The sequence below is a fragment of the Mustela erminea genome, chromosome 3, assembly GCF_009829155.1.
Source record: "Mustela erminea isolate mMusErm1 chromosome 3, mMusErm1.Pri, whole genome shotgun sequence".
Classification (NCBI taxonomy): Eukaryota; Metazoa; Chordata; class Mammalia; order Carnivora; family Mustelidae; genus Mustela; species Mustela erminea.
In genome coordinates this window covers 131,237,236-131,254,386 of record NC_045616.1, presented here as the reverse complement: position 1 = coordinate 131,254,386, position 17,151 = coordinate 131,237,236, and the positions used below count along the sequence as shown (strand labels likewise).

At 37.2% G+C, this 17,151-nt stretch overlaps 2 long non-coding RNA genes across 2 annotated transcripts in view; one reads left to right on the top strand and one right to left on the bottom strand.

Annotated features, from left to right (window-relative positions):
- The window catches only part of LOC116586931, a 61,690-nt gene extending 47,888 nt beyond the window's left edge, over positions 1-13,802 (bottom strand). The window contains exon 1 of the long non-coding RNA XR_004284210.1: positions 13,602-13,802. This is a non-coding gene — a long non-coding RNA (uncharacterized LOC116586931). The remainder of the gene's footprint in view (positions 1-13,601) is intronic.
- The window catches only part of LOC116586932, an 81,327-nt gene extending 64,648 nt beyond the window's left edge, over positions 1-16,679 (top strand). Inside the window, exon 3 of the long non-coding RNA XR_004284211.1 lies at positions 16,609-16,679. This is a non-coding gene — a long non-coding RNA (uncharacterized LOC116586932). The remainder of the gene's footprint in view (positions 1-16,608) is intronic.
- Positions 16,680-17,151: the final 472 nt, after the last annotated feature.

The following is a 17,151-nucleotide window of genomic DNA, read 5'->3' as shown; positions in this document are numbered from 1 at the left end:
TTATTGATATTTCAAAACAGTGGTCAGAATAAAATCCAAACCTATCCACCTACTCCAATAAAACAGGGCCTATAATGTCCAAATATCTCAATATATAATTGTTAAGTTTTATAATTTATATCAATTATAATTTAAAATTTTTAAATTTCTTTTAGAGAACAAAGGCGTATTGTTTTCACGGCATTGACCTCATCTAACTCTCACAACACTAGCTTGTCAAACTTCCCTCTTTTATCCCTTATTATAAAGATCGCTTTCAGATATTTTGCGAAGAAATGGCAGAAGAGATGGTCACATGTGGTCTGATGCAAGAGACATTTCGGTGGCTCTCATCAAGGCAAAAGAAAAAAAACCACCAAATTTGATGAGTCCTTTATTTTTGACTCAGTGAGAGGGTTCCCTTGGCAACCAACATGGGAGGTGATAGAGCTGGAAGAGCTAAGCGCTCCTCTGCTACTTCACCCACAGCTGATTAAAAGGCTTTCAGACAAACAATGTCGATACACAGGAACAATAAATGTCAAATGCGATGGTGGGGGAAAATAAGGGTGGCAGGTTGGGGGAAGCAAGACAACTGCTTAAGTGTCATCAAAATTTAAGTGAAATGAAACATACTGAAGGCACTGTTTCATTAACATTCAAATCAATTATACTCAATCAAATCTAATTATTTTATGTTGTTGTTTGTCTCCTAAGTGATTCCACATCAAAGTGATTCCTTGATGTGAAAAGAACAGAACCTTCTTGATTAGAAAACAGCTCACAAATACTTGATGAAAAACCTAATGAGACTTGCACTGTGGTAAAGCGTGGAGCTTCAAAGAACAAAAAAGATAGTTTGGGGTTTTGAAAAACTTGGATTGTTATGAATTTTCAAAGGAAATGGTACGTGAGGTGTGGCATTCACAACTTCACAGCTGGCCTCTCAGTAAGATGTTTCAGAGGACAAATAAACAATAGTAAAGTGTTCACAACTGCAGCTCCCATTTGTTCTGATGCATTGCTATTACAACATCATTGACTATTTCTCTTATGCTATACCTTTTATTCTTTCCTTAACTGGAAATTTATATCTCCCACTTCCCTTTAACCGTTCTACTCAACCCCTGCACACCCCTCTGGCAACCATCAGTTTGTTCTCTGTATTTATAGGTTTGCTTTTGCTTTTTTTTCTTGTAATTTTTTTCTTTTAGATTCCACTTATGAGTGGAATCACATGGTATTTATCTTTCTCAGTCTGACTTATTTAACTTAGCATAATATACTCTAGGTCCATCCATGTGTCTCAAATGCACAATAGCATCCTTTTTACAGCTGTATAATAAATAGTCCAGTGTGTGTGTGTGTGTGTGTGTGTATCACATCTTCTTTAACTTTTCATCCATTAATGGACACTTAGGTTGTGTCCATACGTTGGTCATTGTAAATAATAAATATAGGCATGCATATATCTTTTTGAATTAGTGTTTCTTTCTGTTTCCCTTGGGTAAGTGCCCAGTTGTGGAATTATTGGATCATATGGTACTTCTATTTTTAATTTTTGAGGAATCTCCATTCTGTTTTCCTGGTGCCTAATTCAATTTGTATTTATATTCCCCCAGTGTCATATTCCAACAGTGTATGAGGGTTGGAATGGTGTATGAAGGTTCTTTTTACTCCACATCCTCATCAATGCTTGTTATTTCTTGTCTTCAATTTTAGCTATTCTAACAGGCTTACGGTGATATCTCATCATAATTTGGACTTGCATTTCCCTAATCATTAGTGATGTTGGGCATCTTTTCATGTGTCTGTTTGCCATGTGTATATTTTCTTTGGAAAAATGTCAATTTAGGTCCTCTGCCCATTTTTTAAGTGGATTGGTTGGGGTTTTTGGTTTGTTTGTTTGTTTGTTTGTTTGTTTTGGTGCTGAGTTGTAGAATTTTTTTAAAGAATTTTGGGTATTAGGGGCACCTGGGTGGCACAGTGGGTTAAGCCTCTGCTTCTGGCTCAGGTCATGATCTCAGGGTCCTGGGATCGAGCCCCATGTCGAGCTCTCTACTCAGTGGGGAGCCTGCTTCCCCTCTCTCTCTCTGCCTGCCTCTCTGCCTACTTGTGTTCTCTCTCACTGTCAAAAAAATAAACATTTTTAAAAAAATCTTTAAAAGGGGAGACACCTCGGTGGCTCAGTGGGTTAAAGCTCTGCCTTGGGCTTGGGTCATGATTCCAGGGTCCTGGGATTGAGCCCCACATCAGGCTTTCTGCTCAGCAGGGAGCCTGCTTCCTTCTCTCTCTCTCTCTACCTGCCTCTCTGCCTACTTGTGATCTATATTTGTCAAATAAATAAATAAAATCTTTTAAAAAAATAAAAATTTTGAGTATTAACCCCATATCAAATATGTTATTTGCAAATATCTTTTTGCAGTAAGTAGGTTATCTTTTTGTACTGTTGATGGTTTTCTTTGCTGTGCAAAAGGTTTCTATTCTGGCATACTCCCAATATTTTTGCTTTTGTTTCCCTTGCCCTAGGAGACATATCTAGAAAATGTTGCTACAACTAGTGTTAGAGAAATTACTACCTGTGTTCTCTTCTAGGATTTTTATGGTTTCAGGTTTCACATTTATGTCTTTAATCCATTCTGAGTTTGTTTTTGAGTATGGTGTTAAAAAGTGGTGCAGTGGTCTAAAAGTGGTCTTTTCCATGTAGCTATCCAGTTTTGCTAGCACCATTTATTGAAAAGATTGTCTTTTCCCTACTGTATGTTCTAGCCTCCTTTGTCATAGATTAATTGACCAAATAAGCATGGGTTTATTTCTAGGCTGTCTATTCTATTCTATTGATCTATGTGTCTATCTTTGTACCAGTACCATTGGCTTTTGATTACTACAGCTTTGTAGTACATCTTGAAATCTGGAATTGTGATATACCCAACTTTGTTCTTTCTCAAGATTGCTTTGACTGTTTGGGGTCTTTTGTGATCCCATACAAATTTTAGTATTATTTTTTCTGGTTTTCTGAAAAATGTTGTTGATATTTTGATTGAGATTGAATCTGTAGATTGCTTTAGATAATGTGGACATTTTAACAATATTCTTCCAAAGCATGAGCATAGAGTATCTTTCCATTTGTGTCATCTTCAATTTCTTTCCTCAGTGTTTTTTAGTTTTCAGAATACAGGTATTTCACATCTTTGATTAAGTTTATTTCTAGGTATTTTATTCTTTTTGGTGCAATTTAAATGGTGTTTTTTTCTTAATTTCTCTTTCAGCCACTTCATCATTAGGATATAGAAACACTACCAATTTGGGGGTATTAACTTTGTATCACCCAAATTTATCATGCAAATGAATCATGAATTCATTTATGCTATTAGCTTTTTAATGGACTCTGTAGGATTCTCTATGAATAGCATCATGTCATACGCAAATAGTGACAGTTTAACTTCTTCTTTACCAATATGGATACCTCTTATTTCTTTTTCTGGTCTGATTGCTGTGGCTAGGACTTCCAGTACTATGTCATATAAATTTGGCCACAGTGGACATCATTTTCTTGTTCCTGATCTTGAAGGAAAATCTGTTTTTCACCATTGAATATGGTTTTAACTGTGGGTTTTTCATTTATGGCTTTCATTATGTTGAGGTATGCTCCCCAATCCCTCTTTGTTGAAAATTTTTATGATGAATAGATGTTATACTTTGTCACATGGTCTTTCTGTATCTATTGAAACTATCATATGATTTTGATCTTTTGTTTTATTCATGTGGTGTATCACACTGATTTGTAAATACTGAACCATTCTTGCAACCCTGGAATAAATTCCACCTGATTGTAGTGAATGATGTTTTTAATATATAGATGAATGTGGTTGGTTAATATTTTGTTGAAGATTTTTACATCTATGTTCATCAGGCATATTGGCCCGTAATTTGTGTGTGTGTGCGTATGTATGTGTGTGTGCATGGTATCTTTGGTTCTGCTATTAGGGTAATGCCGGCCACACAGAAAGTATTTGGAAGCTTTCCTTCCTCGTTTATTTTTTGGAATAGTTTGAGAAGAATAGATATTCACTCTTCTTTAAGTGTATGGCAGAATTCGCCTATGAATCCATCTGGTCCTAGACTTTAATTTTTGACAGTTTTCTGACTACCAATTCAGTTTTGTTACTTGTACTCTGTTCAAATTTTCTATTTCTTCCTGGTTCTGTTTTGGAAGATGGTGTGTTTTTAGGAATGTATCCATTTCTTCTAGGTTGTCCAGTTTGTTGGTATATAATTTTCCAAAGTATTCTCTTATAATTCTTTGTATTTCTGTGGTATCAGTTGTTACTTCTTCTCTTTTATTTCCGATTTTATTTATTTGGGTCCTTTCTCTTCTTTTTCTTGATGAGTCTGGCTAAGGCTTTGTCAAGTTTGTTTATCTTTTCAAAGAACCAATTTTTGTTTTCACTGATTTTTTTTTTTTTCCTTTTCTTTCTTCTTTTTTTTAAATTAAATTTTTATTAACATATAATATATTATTTGCCCCAGGGGTACAGGGGTGCAGGTCTGTGAATCATCAGCTTACACATTTCACAGCTTCTTCTTCTTCTTCTTCTTCTCCTCCTCCTTCTCTTCCTCCTCCACCTTCTTCTTCTAGTTTCTGTCATTTATTTCTACTCTGATCTTTATTGTTTCCTTTCTTCTACCCATCTTGGGCTTTGTTTTTTTTTCTCTACTTTCTTTAGGTAAAAAGTTAGATTGTTTATTTGAGCTATTTCTTGTTTCTTGTCATAGGCTTGTATCTATTTACTTACCTCTTAGAACTGCTTTTGCTGTGTCCCAAGGATTATGGACTGCTGTGTTTTCATTGTCATTTGTTTCCATATATTTTTTAAACTTTTTTCTTTGATTGCCTTCATTGAGCCCTTACTTGCTTAGTATCATGTCATTTAGTACCATGTATTTGAATTTTTTCCTGTTTTATTTTCTTTTTGGAAAAACTGTTTTGTTCAGGAAAGATCTATGGCATGATTTTGACCCTCTTAAATTTACTGTGGCTTGTTTTGTGGTCTAGTATGTGATTTATTCTGGAGATAGTTCCATGTGCATTTGAAAAGAATGTATATTCTGTTGTTTTAGGGTGGAATGTTCTGTATATATCTATGAGGTCCAGCTGGTCCAGTGTGTCATTCAAAGCTCTTGCTTTGTTGATTTTTTGCTTAGTTGATCTGTCTATTGCTGAGAGTGGAATGTTAAGGTTTCCTACAATTAAGACATTATTATCAATATGTCTGTTTATTTTAGTTAACAGTTGGCTTTAGTTAACAGTTGGCTTATGGTTGGCTGCTCCCATGTTAGGGACATAGATATTTACAATTGTTAGACCTTCTTGTTGGATAGACCATTTAAGAATTATGTAGTGTCCTCCTGTATCTCTGACTACAGTATTTAGCTTAAAATCCAATTTGTTTGATATGAGAATTGCTATCCCAGCTTTCTTTTGTGGTCTATTGGCATGAAAGATGGTTCTCCATCCCTTCACTTTTAGTCTATATGTATCTTTATGTTCAAAATGAGTCTCTTGTTGGCAGCATATGAATGGGTCCTGTCTTTTTATCCAATCTGCAGCTCTGTATTGTTTTATGGGAGCATTTAGGCCATTCATGTTGAGAGTGATTATTGAAAGATATGCTTTTATTGTCATGTTGCCTATGAGGTCCTTGTTTCTATAGATTGTCTGTAAATTTCTGATCTATTTCACTCTTAGGATCTTTCTCATTTTATAGCTCTCCTTTGATATTTCTTGCAGGGCCAGCTTGGTGGTCACACGGTCTTTCAGTTTTTGCTGGTCTTGGAAGCTCTTTATCTTTCCATCCATTCTAAATGACAACCTTGCCCGATAAAGTATTCTTGACTGCATGTTCTTCTCATTTAGTACCCTGAATATGTCTTGCCAACCCTTTCTGGCTTGCCAGGTCTCTGTGGACAGGTGTGACATTATTCTGATGTTCCTCCCTCTGTATGCAAGCAATCTCTTCCCCTTAACTGCCCTTAAGATGTTTTCCTTAGTTTTAAGATTTGCAAGTTTTACTGTTACATGCTGGGGCATTGGTCTCTTCTCTTTGATCTTGGGAGAGGTTTTCTCTGCCTCTAGAACATGAATACTTGTTTCATTCCCTAGATTAGGGAAGTTCTCCACTAGAATTTGCTCAAATATATCTTCTAGTCCTCTCTCTATCTCCACCCCTCAGGGATCCCAGTAATTCTGACTTTGGGACATTTTATGGCATCATTTATTTCTCTAATTCTGTTTGCATGGATTCTAAGCTGTTTGTTCCAGGCCTCCTCCTGTTCCTTCTTTTCTATGAGTTTGTCTTCCAGATCACTAATTCGTTCTTCTGCCTCATTTACCCTAGCAATTAGAGTACCTAGATTAGATTGTATCTCATTGTTAGCATTTTTAAGTTCTGCCAGATCAGTTCTCACTTCTGCCCTTAGAGAATCTACGTCGCCATTAATGGTTTTTTTCCATCCTAGCAATTATCTACATAACTGTTACCTGGAGTCTATTTCCAACATCTTGCTTAGATCCATCCATATCCATTAGTTCTGTGGCAGAGGTCACACTCTCTGAATTTTTCCTGTGTTGGAGGTTCCTCCTCTTAATCATCTGTTGAGAGGTAGTTGAGGGAATGTACAGAGTCCAAATTACTGACCACAACCCAAGTAAGCTGCACTTGTTTTATAGGGACCTTGGGGTTGTCGGCCTCTTGTTCTTTTAGCCTGTCCTCTTGGGGTGGGAGGGCCTGCCATGCTGTTCCTCAGGCAACCCTGTTTGGACAGAATTGCCCTGTCCCCTCCCTATAGGGAGGGATGGGCCCAGTGAAAACTGGTTTTGGGGGGCTTTTATTCTCTGGAAGCTTTCCCTGGTGGCTTTCTGCATCTCTTTGGAGAGTCAGAGCAGAAGTGACTGTATCCAAACCTCTGTCTCAGAACAGATAGATTGCAGCCTGTTTTTCAGAAAGCACTCCAGGCCACACTGTCTCCATTTTTGTGTATGCTGTTAGAAACCACACCATCCTGGGTTTTATGCCCCACAGCAGCCCTCCCATACCTCATTTGCAGGTCCAAGCATGTCCCTGCCCTTTGGGCTTCTAAAACCACTAGTTGCCCACAGTTCACTTGGGTGCCCCCACAGCTCCAGGTTTCAGTCTGGGGGAGTGGTCCTAAAGTCCTTTCCCTGCCACTACTGGTTTGCAAGTCCATCCCCACTGTGGGAGGCTTTGTGCCTAGGTGGCACAGGATCCCAGAAGCTCCTTCCCCCTTCCATTTATCTTCTAATATCTGCCTGTAGAATCATAGCTCCCCACTTCATACCTTGAAACCAACTACCAGCGATATTCTGTTTGTAGAGATTCAGAAATATCTTCTTACATCTCAGGGTGATTTTGAGCTCAAAGCACTCCATCCTTCTTAAAACTCTTGCTCTTGATATCTACTTTGGTATTAGTATAATCCCCAGTTTCCTCCCGCTTTCTATGTATTTGTGCCTTTAAATTTATTTATTTATTTAAAGAGAATAAAAAAGACATTATTTTTGAAAAATCAACCAAATTTATGCATTTAACTTTATTTATATATATTTATATTTATATATTTATTCTGCCTCTTTGAGGCAGAAATCTAATTTGATTTTGCCTTATTTGTCCAGTCTGACAATTTCTGCCTTTTAGTTGGAGTGTTTAGAACATTAACATTTTATGTAATTATTGATATGATTTGGTTTATATCTATCTTCTTGATTTTTTTCATTTGTCTGTTTTGTTTCTCTTTTGTTTTTCTCCTATGTTCTTTCCTGTTTATGAAATTTTTTTTATTTCACATTTTATTTCCTTTATTGAATTATTATCTGTGTCTGTTTTTATTATTTTTTAGTGGTTGCTCTAAGGGTAATAGTATATGTCTGAACTTATCCAAGTCTATTTATAGTCAGTGCTGAACCATTTCATACTTCACAACTCCCAGTTCAGAAATGCAACAATATAATTTCATTTACACAGTCCATCAAAGCTTTTGTGGTGTTTCAGCTAACTGACTGTGATGTTAACAAGGTGTTATAGCTGTCTTTCCATTCCAGCTGGGCCAGGACTCCTATGTCCCCAGCATTGCTGGGCCACTAATATTTCTGTTTTATTCTCCACCCTTTAGTAAGCCTCACCCAGCTTACCTTGCTCATATTAAGCATAGCCCTTGGTCAAGGACTTGTGCAGAACTCTCCAGTCCAATCACCATGAAAACTTCTGGGATGTTGTTCTGTGCAGTTCCCTCTTCAATGTTTGCCCTGCAGATTTCAGCTGCTTCAGCTTCCTCAAGTCAGCAGGACCATCTTGCTCTGCTAATTCCATTCCACTGCTTCAGTGCGAAAATTCCCAAGCAGGGAAGTGGAGTTAATATGAGGCTTTCCTTGTCAGTTTCTCTTCTTTCAGAGATTGCAGTCTTTTACACACTGTTCTCCAGTTTCATATTTGTACACTGGGGGAGGGTTAGTTCAGTATCTATTAGATCTACTCAAAACCAAGAAGCTTTAGGCACTTCTTATAACGAATAGAATATGTTTCAGGGCACAGGCTCCTGGCACCTGTAAGTTAGAAACTTGTAGAGTTTACCTTCACTTTGCTATTTACAGAATTTATCTCTTTGAGAGTCTCTAGTAGTGTAACTGGAGTTTAAGAAGATATTGTATAGGTTCTTGAAGCATTCTGGAAGAATTTAACTTCATTTTATGTATTCTGAGCATTTCAGAATTCTTCAGTTTCCCTCTGCTTGCTTCTCCTTTGTGCCTTCTTCATTCTCTTTTTTCTCTTTCCTATGCTTCTTCAATTTCTCTCTCTTAAAAAAAAATTAATACATACTTGTATAGGGGATCATATGGGCCCAACATTTTGGGAGGTTTGGTGGATATTAACTCATTTAATTATTGAGCGCAGTGAGTAAAGCAAAAAGGAGAGTAGTGGATGCGAGGCAAGTCAATGTGCCTTACCACTTGTTTTCCTTCTGGAAAATTAAGTGAATTGTTTGTCTTGCTCTCCCCACATTTCTTAAACTATTAGAAGAAAACCTTTGTTATGTTTGTTTTGGAGAAATGTAGAACGATTATGAGCAACATTTTAGGTGAATTGTTAGGCAATTAACTCCCCTTTTTGTTTCCCCTTTACTCTGTAGAGACTGGAAGAAGTTCTTGCCCTTCCTCATACTATGTGATTAATTTTAATACATAAAATTAATTATAATTAATCAATTAATTATAATTAATTAATAAAAATATTTGGCAGAAGAAACTCTGCCAAATATTTTATTTCAGAAAACTTTCAAATGAGGCAGATCTGGTAAGCTAAGTTTCAGCTCAAGTAATAGTTACTTAGAAAAGAAAAAAAATTAAATATAGGACTAATTTAACAGCTTCTAAGAGCCTGTCTGGATTTATTTATATTTTAAAATGTTTTTCTGGCTCTGGGATAGTTTTTCTGGCTCTTTTGTGGCAGTCAAAATGCCACAAAAGAAGTACAAAAACATGACTTTCAGTGTCCAAACAATCTGGTCTAGAAAGTAAAGCAAATTGAGGGAACAAATTAAAACACAATATTACCTCCCTTCTCTCTTATGTTCCACAGTTAAAACATCCAGTGCCTTCATGTTTTTCCTTTATCAGGACAACGCTCTCTTCAGAGAATCTGGCACCTTAGTTCTCAAAGGCAGAGTGATGGAAAAATCATTTGACCTACAGCAGCAAGGATACCAAACTGTAAGAGGACACGGGGAGCCAGCATTCCAGTCTTGACTTTGGCCTTTACAGTGCAGACCTTCCCAAATGGCAGTACCAAATGTTTAAATTTTTACCATGAATATAAAGCCTCATTCCTGGCCCATGCATATTGTTATGAGACTTTCATAAATCAATTAACAGACATATCTCACTCCAGGTAAAAATGGAAAATCTTTCTTATATGACACCCTGGTCAGAAGGTGGCCTCCCTCTTTCCTGGACTGGAATTTGTATTTGTCTGCCAAAGCTACTGTGGCTATTTGAGAGCCAGATTAGGCCCTCACAGGGGAGTTGGGGTCATTGTTCCCATCAAGTGCCACCTCAGAGCCTACACTTATTCTTCTCCCTCTCTCTGGAACACTTCTCTTCATGACTCATGACTAACCACTTATCCTCAGGCTTCCACTTCGAGGTTACCTCTTCATAGGCATCTTCCTCAGTCACCCAATATAAATGGATTCTCTAGGCACATTCTCTTATAATTCTTATGTTCTTGTCCTTCAAAGCCTTTATCTCACTACACTAGTATGTCATTTATCTCTGTTTATTGCTTGTTTCTTCCACTGAATCCTGTGCTCCATGAAACCAGGAATCATTTATAGTTGTCCAACCACAACAAACATGGTCTCTAGTATAGAGCCTGGCTCATAGAAGGCATTCAGTATACATTTATTGACTAAATTAATGAACCACCTTTCTTCTACCCACAACCCCACAGAGGACTATGGAAGCTACATGGAGAGAGCTTCAGTAACCAAACATGGAGTGAGGGGTGTGCAAATTTATCTTATCCAAAATTATGCAGATGATTGACAAAAGCTACCCTGTGGCAAGGGTCAGAAATATGCAGGATGAATCATGAGAAGCAAGGTCTCTGCCCTCTAAAACCAAATAAGGAAACCTGAATGCACACAAGCCAATTTTAACTAGGCACCTTGTAGAAACCTAGGGCAAAGGGCAGGGCTCTTGTTGCTTATTTTACAAATAGAGGTTTTTAAAAATTTATATAGCAGTGTTAATAATCTACCTCCCTGTGGGTAAGATGATGAAAATAATTAGCACAGAGGAAAGTAACACCAAAGACAGTCAGCTTATTGGAATAAGAACTTTCAGAGCAAGGGTATTTGACACCATCTTTGAGCCAATTGCAGAAATACTTGTCTGAGTAGGCTTAAGTGAAAACTGAGTATTCAACTAAAAGGAATGTATTCCACAAGAATATCACACCAGCTTTCCAGTGTAACAGAGAACTTTTGGAACCAATATACATACCTTTAATTCTAATCTGGGGATGGCAAAGAAATTATATCTGATGGGCTAAGTCTAAGTCCATTGGCAGTGGCTGCCCAGAGTACTAGACTGTGACAAATTCTAAGGGTGAGTCTGGGCTCAGTGAGGAAATGAGCCATACCCGGTAGTAATGTTTGATGGGCCGAGAATAGGGGTTAAAACTAATCATCCCATGTTGCTGTCATTACCAGTTAAACTTTAAAAAAAAAGTTTTATTAATTGGGATTTTGATTCAGATTGTAGGTAGGGGTGACATGATGGCCATCTTGAGGGAATAACACCTCAAGTTACAGAAGTAACATTAACATCACACCCAAATAGGTTCCATTTTGCCCCATCCCATAAGGAACAATCTTTATTCAAGGTCCATGGCCTTCAGAATGCCCCCTTTTCTAACCCTTTCTTGGAGCTACCTTTTACCTGTGTGATCCTTGTTTCCCTCCTAGACCAATTAGCCCATTCTCTGGTCTTCTGCAAACTCTTAGTGTAACTGTACACAGAACATTGGATAAATGATCACAAGGAAATATCGACTCAAAATTCTAAATCCTTTGATTCCAGGGCTTTCATACCTCTAAGATAGATTGCATCTAAGAAGTGTGGAAATCTCTCCATTTTTTTTTTTCATCAAGAAACCTGGGCGACCCCACAATCTAATTCTAACAGGAGCTGAGTCACAGAGAGACTTTTTATAATATTAAACAGAAAATCAGCTACAAGAACAGGGAGGGCTCCATTTATAATTCCTAGTCCCAAGATCAGGCAAGTGGACTAGTTATAGTTTTTAGGAAAATACCTTTCTTGATTTATAAATAAAAATTTTTGAAAACTGACAATGAAGCAAAAAAATGCAAGATTTTTTCATATGTGTTTTTGTTTTATTTGATTTGTGTTGTTGTTAAATGTAAAAGAATGTTTACAGAGATCGAGAAAAATTTGGGCCCTCTTTAAATTATATCCCCAAGAGGTATCTTCATCCTGTAGGGATATATTCACACTTCCTTTTCTAGATAAGCAGTTGAACAATATTCCATTGACTTTTACAGTCACTTTCTGGGTTATGGTCCTCCTATGACATAAACAAGTCAAACCCAAATCTTGGTAGAGGGTAAACAGAAATCATCTGCCATACTGAGGACATTAAATCGTGCTCTTCTAAATTTCTCCTGATTTTCCATTAATGAGGTAAAAGTTAATTAATGAGGTATTCACACAGAAATTTGCATAAAGGGGGCGCCTGGATGGCTCAGTGGGTTAGGGCCTCTGCTTTTGGCTCAGGTCATGATCCCAGGGTCCTGGGATCAAGCCTCGCATCGGGCTCTCTGCTCTGCAGGGATCCTGCTTCCTCCTCTCTCTCTCTCTCTCTGTGCCTGCCTCTCTGCCTACTTGTGATCTCTGTCAGTCAAATAAATAAATAAAATCTAAAAAATAAAAAAAAGAAAGAAGAAAGAAAGAAAGAAAGAAAGAAAGAAAGAAAGAAAGAAAGAAAGAAAGAAAAAGAAATTCACATGAAGTTGCTAAGGTTCATATTGTTTATTTTTGAAAAAATATTTTCCCATAAAATCGGACAAAAGGTTTTGTGTACTTGTTAACATATAGTTAATGTATAGTTGTGTGGTATGGCATAGTATAGTATAGTACAGTATATCTATGATGTTACTAAATACACCTACCTGTTCCTGTGATTTAAACTCTTGTGCATCTCCATTGTCTGCACAGATTAAAGTTCAAGTGTTTTAAAATAGCTTGCAAAACCCAACTTAATCTGTTATTTCCTATCTCCCTAACTTCATCTCCCTTTTGCCTTTTACCTATGATCTCCAAAAGTACCAAATTGCTAGCAATTACCAGCACACTGGCCTTTCCTTGCACCCTTAACTTTGGTCATGTAGCTTCCTCTGCCTGAAATTGCCTGTCCTCCCTTCTTTGCGTGGTAATATTAATTTATCCTTAAGTAGCTTCTCCTTATACCACATCCCCATTTATGCAGAGGTAGGTATTTCTCGTTTACTTCATAAATTGGTGAGTTTTCATCTCTATCGTTATGGAAATAATTGTTAGCATTTTATATGTAGTCTCTCTATCTGAAAAGTAGGCACCAAAGGGTGCTGAGTCCTTAAGCATCTCCGTTTGGCGCAGATCATGATCCCGGGGTCCTGGGATCCAGCCCCGTACTGGGCTCCCTGCTCAGCGGGAAGCCTACTTCTCCCTCTCCCACTCCTCCTGCTTATGTTCTCTTTCTCACTGTCTCACTGTTTCTTTTAAAAAGAAAGAGAGAAAGTAGGCACTTGCAGGGCTGTGAACAATATCTTGGTGTACTCAGTGCCATGTCAAGGCCAGTGTCTGGCTCATCAGAGGCCCACACATATGTGGCTCGATGATTAAATTAATTAATGGAGAGAATTCATCATTCAGATAACGAAGGAGAAAGGTGTTCAATAACTGTAATTCATTATGATGAGGTGCGCACACACACACACACACACAACCCAAAACAAAAAAGTATAAATTCAACTTGTTTACTTACTTATGACTGGAGAGTTTATATTACAAATAGGATGAGTGAATGTCCACACAGATGGAAGAGGAGAAGTGAACCTGGTGTCACTTCTGCTGCTTGATTCCCTCTCCTCTTCTCCCAAGTGCAGCCCCGGCACCATCCTCCCTTCCCCAGTTCCTTCCCTGATGACCAGATCAAGCGTCCACAGTCACCTCTGCTCACAGCTAATGTTCTTTCCTCTCAACTTTCATAGCACTTTCAGTCTACGCTACGGACTTGGCATTTTAAATGTGACCTGTACCCTGAGACAGTTTTTCTGTGTCCTGTTTTTTCTATTAGGTCATAAGTTCACGGCGACTAGAAACCATGCTTCTTTTTTCCCTTGTAATTCCAGCAATGTGTCTTGCACATGGAAAGGGTCTTACAAAACATGCTGTACCTTATGCAACAACTCGGGAGCAAAAAGGAGCTTGAACTGAAAATCGGGAAACCTGAGTTGAGAACCCAAGCTTTCACTTAATAGTTTTCACTTAAGAGCTTTGTGACTGTGGGAAACTTCCTTAATTCTCTAAGCTTCAGCTGCATGATACATGAAATCAAAATCAGAGTGGTCAGAGTGGTCAGAAGGATAGCATGAGATCATGTTAGTAACGTGTTTCAACTGAAAGGCCCTTCAAATATTAAGTAATAGTATTATTTTGGAACAAACACCTCACTTTTCAGGATCTCTTTCTATTAACTCCTTTATCTCTTCCCAGCAGCTGTTAATAATTTCTAGGCTCTTGATTTTTATCTGGTTTCTCAGGGAGGAAGACAGACATTTACCTCTATTAGTCCCTCTTCTCCTCCAAGAGTTTCAGAAATGCTGGTTTCCTGCTTTGCTTCGGGGTGCTATAGCAGTGTGTGAACTGGTAGTCACTATAAGAAAAACAAACCTTCGTAACAGAGGAGGTTTGTAACAAACAATATAGTCTTTGTTTGCTCCAACTTTTAAAAGCATGATTTTTTAAAAAAAACTGTAAAAGTAATACAAGTGCATGAGAGATCATTAGAAAAATACGGATGAATAAGAAAAAAAATCACAATAAAATTATCCACAATCCCATTACAATAATTGATAATGCTTTGGCATACTTATTTCCAGAATCCTTTTTTATGCTTATATATTTTAACATAGTTCTAATAATTAATCATTATTATCCATAATAATTCAGATGTTTGATTAAACTGACATTTTAATGGTTAGAAAGTTTAAATGTGGGGATTACCTGATTCTTGGACATTAATTTATTTTTAATTTTCATCATTAAAAATACTGCTATGATTAATATCTTTCTATATATCAGCTTTTTATTTCTTTCTACACATAAGATGATTTATTCAGGAAAAATCAATAGAAGTCATTCCTGTGTCAAAGGGCTCAAACATTTCTTTTCTTTTTAAAAAGATTTTATTTATCTGAAAGACAGAGCATAAGTGGGGGTGGGGCAGTTGGATTGGGGAGTTGGCTGAGAGATAAGCAGACTGCCTGCTGAGTGGGGTGCCCTAGTAAGGTCTGAAGGCAGGGCTGGAGGAGAGGGGCTCCATCCCAGGACCCTGAGATCATGACCTGAGCCAAAGTCAGACACTTAACGGACTGAGCCACCCATGTACCCCTCAGAGGGCCCAACATTTCTAAGCCTCTGATGATCTGTCTTAATTCGATTTCCTTTGAAGAATCCTACCCTACACTGAGTGGGGCAGCCTGAATGAAGGACACATCATGATTTAGGCAAGTTATTGTGATGATGGTTAATGTTAATAAGATGAAAAGAGAGAAGTGGGCAGATTTGAGGCCATGTTATTTAGAAACAGAAATGACTATAGCTCTACTCTCCAGTATAAGAGAGAATATGCAAAGAATGTTACAGGGTAATTGAAGCATTTTTTTCCTTACATAAAAACTATTTGTTGAATAATATTTCCTTCCTTAACACAGAACTCTGATTTAAAGACACTCTAACAAATCCTTCCATGAACTTTAGGAATTGCTTTATGAAATCAGAACCAAAATCCAACCAGATTTGAATCTCAGAGCTGAGGAATATAGGAGAGGGTGATACTTTCAGAGAAAGGCTGAATTTTATCTTAAGGAGATGGGGACCGTAGCCAAGCTATATCACCGAAACGACTTCATTTGGAGCTTTCTCCCTAATTTCAAAATAATAAGGCCTTGGCATAACTAGCTCAGGACATTATTTATAGTTATTTGTTTAATTAAAAATGAGGGAGAAGCAATTCTACCATTACATGCAATATTTTGGTAGAAGTTTTCTGCTAAAAAGCAAACAACATGCATTTGATTTGGACTCTTTCTCAAGATGATGTTTGGAAAGGAACTTTCCAAAAAGGGACACAGTGTTTTCTTCTCTTACCTCTCTAAAACGGTGGAGTTCTAAGCTTTCCTCTCTTTTTCTTCTAAGATTGTTGACAGATACATACAAGTCATTGGAAGGTTTGGAGATTTGCTGTAGTTGCTTTGTTTGCATGTTTGTTTTCTTTTCTTTTTTTTTTCCTTTCTTTCTTTCTTTTTTTTTTTTTTTTTTCATGTTTGGTTCTTAAATTAGAGATAGAGGGACAAGAAGAGAAATATTTGGTGTTTTCTCAGGCAACAATCTGGAATCGTGCCTTCGATTTATGCTTTGGCTTTTCATTCTGGATGTTTAAAAGCAACTAACTAGGAAGATGTACACCCTAACTTATTCCTAGCAGCAGCTTCTGCAGGCCCCAAGTGAAGAGATAGTTTCATTTCTACCCTGAATCTTGATTCAAGGAAAAGTTAGACCATCTTGCAGTCAGGGATGACATTGAGAACTCACGGTTGGGTAAAAATCTCTCTTTAGTTATATTCTATGAAATACACAGAGTATTTGGTTGTTTAGTTCAGTATGAATGAAAGCCATTTTATTTTTACCTTAACCAATAATTTGTTAGGACTGAAACCAGAAATAATAAAACATCCTCTTCTTTAATATCCTCTCCCATGTTTTTCCAGCCTTCGTGGGACATCAAAGACTTCTGCGCCGTCAGCTACTAGAAGTTCGCTTGACTGTCTGAGGGTTCAGGTGAGAAACTGAGTAGGAGGCTCACTGTATATTACATAAATCTTCTAGCTTTGTATTTTTAAATGATCATTGCCACTTCAAAATCTTGCTAATATGTTTTTTCTTTTCTTTTTTAGTTCTTTACTTTCTCTTTTGTAATGTTCTTGTTTAGCAACAGTTGACAAAGTGAGCAGTAAATAAGAAATCACATTAGAGAAGAGTAAGGTTTTCTGCGACTGGCTTCTTATAATTTTTTTTTTTTTTTTTTTTACATCCCGGCAGTTTTGTTTCTTAACTTATCTATTTACTTGAAAACTAAAAATAATTTTATGTATATGAGAGAGAATCAATTCGTAGAGCAGATTATAAAATGGAAAATCTTACTGCTATATTCCCCAAGCCCCATGGCTTTCTACAAAGATAAATTTTTTCCTGGCAGTTGTTTTCCTAAAGGACAAACCTACTGAAGAGATTACTCTAAGTGCCTTTGATGA